This window comes from Babylonia areolata, chromosome 1, assembly GCF_041734735.1.
Source record: "Babylonia areolata isolate BAREFJ2019XMU chromosome 1, ASM4173473v1, whole genome shotgun sequence".
NCBI lineage: Eukaryota > Metazoa > Mollusca > Gastropoda > Neogastropoda > Buccinidae > Babylonia > Babylonia areolata.
In genome coordinates this window covers 86136174-86143731 of record NC_134876.1, presented here as the reverse complement: position 1 = coordinate 86143731, position 7558 = coordinate 86136174, and the positions used below count along the sequence as shown (strand labels likewise).

At 38.2% G+C, this 7558-nt stretch overlaps 3 non-coding genes across 3 annotated transcripts; all 3 read left to right on the top strand.

Annotated features, from left to right (window-relative positions):
• The first annotated feature begins 112 nt into the window (after positions 1-112).
• Trnaa-cgc (transfer RNA alanine (anticodon CGC)) lies at positions 113-184 on the top strand. The gene has a single exon. It is a non-coding gene; the product is annotated as a tRNA-Ala (tRNA).
• Positions 185-671: 487 nt separating this feature from the next.
• Trnaa-ugc (transfer RNA alanine (anticodon UGC)) lies at positions 672-743 on the top strand. The gene has a single exon. It is a non-coding gene; the product is annotated as a tRNA-Ala (tRNA).
• A 197-nt stretch (positions 744-940) lies between these two features.
• On the top strand, positions 941-1012 carry Trnaa-ugc (transfer RNA alanine (anticodon UGC)). Its single transcript has one exon. It is a non-coding gene; the product is annotated as a tRNA-Ala (tRNA).
• The last annotated feature ends 6546 nt before the right edge of the window (positions 1013-7558 follow it).

Below are 7558 nucleotides of genomic sequence, written 5' to 3'. Positions count from 1 at the left end.
TCCTTTCTCTTTTTTACGGATAAATCCGAGACAGTTCATGTCTCTGGGTGTAAAGGCGTCAGTGACATTTTTATTCATGTAAGTGTCTAAATTTTCTTTTAATCGTCAGCTGGGGGATGTAGCTCAGTGGTAGAGCGTTCGCTTCGCATGTGAAAGGCCCCGGGTTCGATCCCCGGCATCTCCACTTTTTTTTTTTTTTTCTTTTTCCCCCAACACTTTCATCCTGCATTCCGATAATTTCCTCATGTAGTATTTCTAAATTTTACATTTCTGAGCTTTCGACTTCTGCAGCAATGTGCTTTCGACTTTAGTTTCAGGGTTAGTGTACACTTCATGGCATTTCTCAAATTCCTGTGTAAAGCGCACGAAGTTTTTCGTTTCAATGGGAAATTTACCAGCAGTCCTTTTCTTTATCGGGTTTTCTCTCCCTCCCTCCCCCCCCCCACCCCCCCACCTCTCTCTCTCTCTCTCTCTCTCTCTCTACCGGGGTCTCTCTCTCTCTCTCTCTCTCTCTCTCACGGTGTTCAACGCACTGAGAACGGCCGGAGAGCTTGCGAACATGACCTGATTTTTTGTTCTCCTTTCGTATCACCTTTCCGGCCCTTCGCACCTGTTGACCTTTCCCCGCAGTGGTGTCCTATTTTCATTATTTTTAACAGGCACGTGTATCTGGGGATGTAGCTCAGTGGTAGAGCGTTCGCTTTGCATGTGAAAGGCCCCGGGTTCGATCCCCGGCATCTCCACTTTTTTTTTTCTTTTTTTTTTCTTCTCCTTCTTGCTCCTGTCCTTTATTTCTCAGACATCAAGCAAAAACAGTGTACAAAAGAAGACTTGATTTCGTTGAGTGTTTTTGCAACACATCCCATCAAATAACTTTCCCGGCACTTTGCAAAATAGCGGCATGAGAATTTTCCATTATTTTCAACAGTTGTTTGTAACTGGGGATGTAGCTCAGTGGTAGAGCGTTCGCTTTGCATGTGAAAGGCCCCGGGTTCGATCCCCGGCATCTCCACTTTTTTTCTTCTTGTTCTCAGTTATTTTATTTTTAAGACTCATCTAGAAAAACAGTATAGTATAAAAGAGGACTTCAATTCGTCGCTCGTTTTGCACCAACTTTTGCAAATAAAAATTTGCATTCGCAAAATAACCGGCCTGAGAATCAGTAACACTGAATGTGTGTTTTTGCACGTGCCGTTCTGGTGTCCGTTGAATTTCTATGCCCTCTGTCTGTTAATATCAACAAATTCGCATCTTTTGTTTTCTTTTTCTTTTTCTTTTTTTTTTGTATGTGGTTGTTGTTTCGAATTCCGTTTTGGTTTTGTCACAATGTTTGGCGATGTGTTTTACTGAGACGCCGTCAACACGCGTCAGGTTTTTTACTACTTCACAGGACTTTTAAAACATGTCCTATGATGTTAGAACTTGTGCGGTTGACGCGAGGAAAGCCAATCACGAGACCGCTCTTTCCACGAGAGACCGCGGCAAAAGCAGTGGCTGACATCGTTTGGACTCGTTCGTTCGTTCAGTGTCGCTCAAGTCAAGCATGAAAACAAAGTGTTTTGGACTGAAGTAAATGATTAGACTGTTTGGATGAAAAGACTATCATAAATCTGAACTCGATGGCACATGGCTGGCTCTTCACAGTGATTTCTGCATTTACTGAAACCGTGCGGGTGCGGGGATAAAAAAATAAAATAAAATAAAAAGTAAAAATAAAAACCTGGTTAAAGAATGAAAGAAAAGAAACAAAATGAGAGAAAGAAAAAGATACCCAAGGTCATGGTGATTTATGGAGAGATATGTATATACCCTCCTCCCCCGCCCCTCCCGCCCCACCCCTCTCCTGCCTCGACCCCAACCCCAACTCCTCCTCACCCATTTCAACGAACGGTAGCAAACCAAGACTGCGTCACTATAGCATACTGTTGTTTGTCTTTGGTGGAGAAAAAATCAAAAAGCAATAATGATTCTATGCCCAGAATAAACAATCCCAAATGCATAACAGCGTCACATAGAAGTTTAGAAGATACAAATGCCTTTTAACCCCTATAGAGTAACTAGACACCAGCAAATTAATAAACTTGCAGCTAAAATGACTTCTTCTTCTTCTTCTTCTTCTTCTTCTTCTTCTTCTTCTTCTTTTCTTTTTTTCTTTTTTTTTTTTAACCTCCTTTGAGCACATCACAAAAATTGAAAACCTATTTCGAAGACAAATATTTTTCAGGTACATAACTTTTTCGCACGGCAAATGATCATTCTTTGGACAACCTATTATGAAATGGAACTCATCCCCAATCACAGACATGTTACAAACGTTACATAACCGTAACTCTCGTGGTAATGGCATTGCGTCTCCCTATTTCTATTTCCAACCATGATTACTATATCGAAATTTGAAGAAGCTGATAACGTAATTATCAGGCATTTGACTTTTGCATTTTTTCTATACCAAAATCACTTTTGAAATTTCGCGGATAGAACAAAATACGCATACGCAACGGGCCACTGGCTGTCAACTTGTTGAGGAAATTCTGGAGTTCCATCCTTTGTTTTTCGTTCTGGCACTGATGCAGAAAACCCGACAGTGCAGGGTCCCTGCAGTTATGGCGTTTGAACCAGATCGTTTTACAGTCGGTCATCAGCTCGGGTTGTTCTTCTGTTGTTTGGGATTTGTGGGTCACAATGAAGACGCCCCCTCCAAGCGTGGCGCGATCATTACGAAACATATTATTGCACTCATCAGGGAAAGCTTCACTGGAAGCAAAGTCTGTTTGAGTGGGTGGTTTTCCTGACTGGTGTCAATTGCAAGGTTGTTTAATATGTTCTGTTCATGTGTTATTAAAGGTCTGCATCATTATCATTATAGTCAATTTTCTGTGTGTGTGTGTGCGTGAGAGAGAGAGAGAGAGAGAGAGTGTGTGTGTGTGTGTGTGTGTGTGTGTGTGTGTAAGCTGTTGCTGGAAGGGGAAAGTGAGGGTATGGTTGTATCGAAGATCGCATCTAAAAGCAGAAAAAAGAAAAGAAAAAAAAAGAATTTGATAACGGGAAAAAAAGAAACGCGTATGTGAGTAATTCGTTTAATTACTTCCAATTATTTCTTGGTTTGTTTGTTTGCTTCTTTTTCAGCTTGGTGTTAAATTCCTTATAGAGACATTTAGAATTCAGCAAAGTGACGTTCTGTCAAAACGTGAACTACTGTGTCCCAGTTCACACGGTAAAAGATGTTGCTCCAGATTTCACCATAACAGGTGTACCTATATTCTGATAATCTTGTATTCAGCTGACTGCATGCAGGAAAGGGTAAAATGATATTATGATTTGCCTTTAATTTTCATTTTAAATGTTGAATGCACGCCTAGAAAAGCAACAAAAACACAAAATAAAATTGTTTGTACTTGTACCTACCTTCTTGTTTTTTCTTCTTTTTTTTTAAGCGGCGAATATTGAAGCAGTACCAAGGCTGACGAAGGCAAAGTTATCATTATTGTTTGGATTATTGTACGAGTGGATGTGAATCTAAACTCACACAATTATATATATATATATATATATATATATATGTGTGTGTGTGTGTGTGTGTGTGTGTGTGTGTGTTAAAGAAACAAGGGGGGGGGGCGCTTGCATAATGAAATAAAATTCAATACTTTTGTCTTTCTTTTTCTGTCATTCCTATCTCCTTTTATTGCTCTTTTTTTTTAATAACATTATTGTTCCTTCGCATGGGCAGTGTGTGTGTGTGTGTGTGTGTGTGTGTGTGTGTGTGTGTTTGATTTTTGGCAGGTCTTGTTCTGGTGACTTAACAAAATGATATTCGGTGATTATTGCATGGTATGAAAGGAAAATGACGGGAATGTTGGTGGGAGAGGATCAGTAATTTTCAGCATTATTGTATTGTATTGTATTGTATTGTATTGTATCACTCTTTTGTTCACAACAGATTTCTCTGTGAAATTCGGGCTGCTGTCCCCAAGGATAGCATTTCACTACAGTGAGAGCGCCACCTGGTTCTTTTTTTTTTTTTTTTTTTTTTCTTTTTTTTCAGTATCCGAAAGACTTTAAGTTCAATTTAGGGACTTTAAAATCTACTCTTTTCCATTGCGTCGATCTCTCTCTCTCTCTGTTTCTCTCTCCGTGTCTCTTTGTCTCTCTGTCTCTGTCTCTGTCTGTCTCTCTCTCTCTCTCGCTCTCTCGCTCTCTTACAGTTTCATAAGCAATTTCGTATGTAATAAAACAACTAATAATAATAATGATAATAATAATAATGATAATGACGGTGATAACGTATAAATAAATCATTGTTATTTCACTTTCTTTAGGTTACTGAAATGGAAAAAATGTACATTTCATTAAATTTTCACTTTCAGTCAACACTCAGGTTTTCTAATTTGAAGATGCTGATCTTAATCCTGTTCAAATCACCCATCGACAATTATATGGCATTTCAGAAACGCAGATCCTAACTATTGAATGGAAAGGAATTGAATATTATTAGGTTTTTTGTCACGACAGATTTCTCAATGTGAAATTCGAGTGCGTCGTCACAGTGTAGAGCCACTGAATTTTTGTTCTCTTTTTTTGTTGTGTGTGTGTGTGTGTGTGTGTAAAAGTTCTTTGTAAAATTCTGCCCCTTTGCCCCCTCCTCCAGTCTCTCAATTTCTTTGCTGAGAACCGAATTACTTTGTGTATTACTCGCGGTCCTTTTTTTAACTCATAATCCCCCCTCTCTCTGTCTTACTTACTTCAGAAAAAAAAAACAAAAAAACACGATGTACGATACATTTTTGCACACATTCCCGATGTGGGTTGTTTTTGTTGTTGTTGTTTTTTGTTGTTGTTTTGTTTTGTTTTTTTGTTTTTTTTCTTTTCTTTTCTTTTCTTTTTCAAATTAACATTTTTCGGACAAACAGTCTTGAACAAGTTGTTATGCGTCCTCCCTCTTCATTCAGTTTTAGATTTTCTCCTTTTTTTCCGGTACTTTTCTTTTCTGGTAGAGTGCGTCGCCACAGTGCGTCGACACCGTTTTGTTTTTGTTTTTTTTTTGTTGTTGTTGTTTTTTGTCTGCAAGCGCTTCTTTTTCTTTTATGGGTTTGTTTTTTTTTCTTTTACCAGAAACAAACCTTTTGTTGTCATGGATTCTTTTAAGTGCGTAATTTTCGCACACGCACCTGAGTCTGTCGTCTCATCAATAGTAATGATATTTATTGTATAATGAAATCCATGCGCTTGCTAGGAAAATTAAACCCCCACCCCGTTATCGTGATGAAATCAATTATAATGCAAAACAACAAACATAAAAAAAGGAATATAAAATGATTTAACTGTAAGTTTAATACATATTTCTTTTCAGATATTGGGAAGGATGGTGGGTCGGCTTTTTGGTAGGGTGGGATGGTCTTGTTATTTTCAATCTACTTTATCTTTTTATTGATTTGATTTTATTCATTTATTTATTCATTCATTTACACAAGGGAATAGACCTAAGATTGATTTTTTTTTTCAAACCGATCCATCCAAGGCGTTGTTTTTAGATTTTCATTCGTTTGTCTCGATGTCTTTGTTGTTGTGTTGTTTTCTTTTAGAGATGTGTTATGGTTTCTCCTTTTTTCTTTTTCTTTTTTTTTTTTTTTGCATAGACTTCACTCAGAGTGAATATAGAATTATTTCACGCGCCCTCAAAAACCCTTAAATTTTTTTTCGTTTGTGTGTGTGTGTTGTATCTGTTTGATTTCTTCAGAAAGAAAAGATACACAATACATTCTTCACACATTCCCGGTATTATCTTGTCTTGTCTTTTCTTCTTCTTTTGGTAACTTTTCTCTCTGGACAAACAGTCTGGAATAGATTGTTATAAGCTATACGTCCTCCCTCTTCAAACAGTGTTGGAGTTTTTCTTCTTCTTCTATAAATTTTTTCATATTTTTTAAGTCAGTTTTTTTTTTAAACCTCTGCTAAAACTGAATGAAAACGATCCGTACATGGGCGGTGTACTTTCCTTCTTTGTTAGCTTCGATTTTTGTTTTCTTAGCATCCAGTGCGTTCTTTGTTTGTTTGTTGTTGTTGTTTTTGGTGTTTGTTTGTTTGTTTTTAAACTTTGTTTTTAAGACTTCACCAAGAGTTGTTTGTTTGTTTGTTTGATACATTTTTAAGATCTCACTAAGAGTGAATAAATTTATTTCACGAGTCTTCCAAACAAACAAACAAACAAACAAAAATACCACCACCACCACCAACAACAACAAGAAAGCCTTTTAGAAACTTCTGCTCCCGCACTAAGTCATCCCATCTCTCCATTTCTCCGCTGAGTATTCGCTGAGACTGCTGATACCAAACTGATACCAAATTATTACTCGCTGTATTTTTTTTTTTTTTTTTTTTTTTTTACTTCATAATTAGTGTCTTTGTTTTTTCGCGCGCGTGTGTGTGTGTGTGTGTGTGTTTTGCTTACTTCAGATGGATATACATAAAAAAGATTCCCCACCCCCACCCCCCAAATACATAATCTATACTCGCTTGCATGGTTGTTGCTATTTGTTCGTTGTAAAATTCTGCCCCTGCACCCTCCCTCTCTAGCACACCTCACCCCCCCCCGCCCCCCCCCCCCCCCCCTCCCCCTCCCCCCAAACCCCCCGCCCCAATGTTTTGTTGTCTTTTTTTCCTTCTTCTAATTAACGTTTTTCGGACAAACAGCCTTCAACAAATTGTTAACGCGTCGTTCCCCTTCATTCAGTGTTAGATTTTTCTTCTTTCTTTTTTTTCTCCTTTCTCTTCCTTTAATTTTACATATTAAGGAATAATGATGAAACTGAATAGAATTGATCCGTACACAAGCCTTGTTTTTGTTGTGTGTGTGTGTGTGTGTGCGCGTGTGTGTGTGTGTGTGTGTGCGTGCGTGTGTGCGTGTGTGTGTGTGCGTGCGTGTGTGTGTGTGCGTGTGTGTGTGTGTGTGCGTGTTTCTTCGGGTTTTTTTTCGAGATTTCACTGAGAGTGAAAAGATTTACTTTACAAGCCCCCAAAAAGCTCTTAGAAAAATTATATGCTCCTGCACACCCTCATACCGTTTCTCCCTGTCTCTGCGATGACCGAAATACGTTATTGCTCGTGGTCCCTTTTAAGTTATATAAATCATTGTTGTTTCGGGGTTTTTGGTTTTGTTTTGTTTTGAATTGTTTGTTTGTTTGTTTGTTGTTTTTCGTTTGTTTGTATGATATTGCGTGTTGTTGGTTGTTTTTTTGTGTGTGTTTTTTATATATAGTACTACTTTTCAGTAAAGACTTTACTGGTGGTGAATATATTTATTTCACGACCCCCACCCCTACACCCCAACCCTTCCACTAAAAAAATAAAAATAAAAAAAAAAAAATTCTGACCCCTCCTCCCATCTGTCCCTTTCTTCGCTGAGACTCTGCTGAGACCGAATTACGTTACTACTCCGGACCCTTTGTAAGCCCCATACCCCTACCCTCACACCTCCATTTTTGTTAATCATACTTTTTTCTTCTTTTTTTCCGATCGGTGTGCAGCGAGCAGCTCGACATCGGTCCCGAATGATTGATGTAAT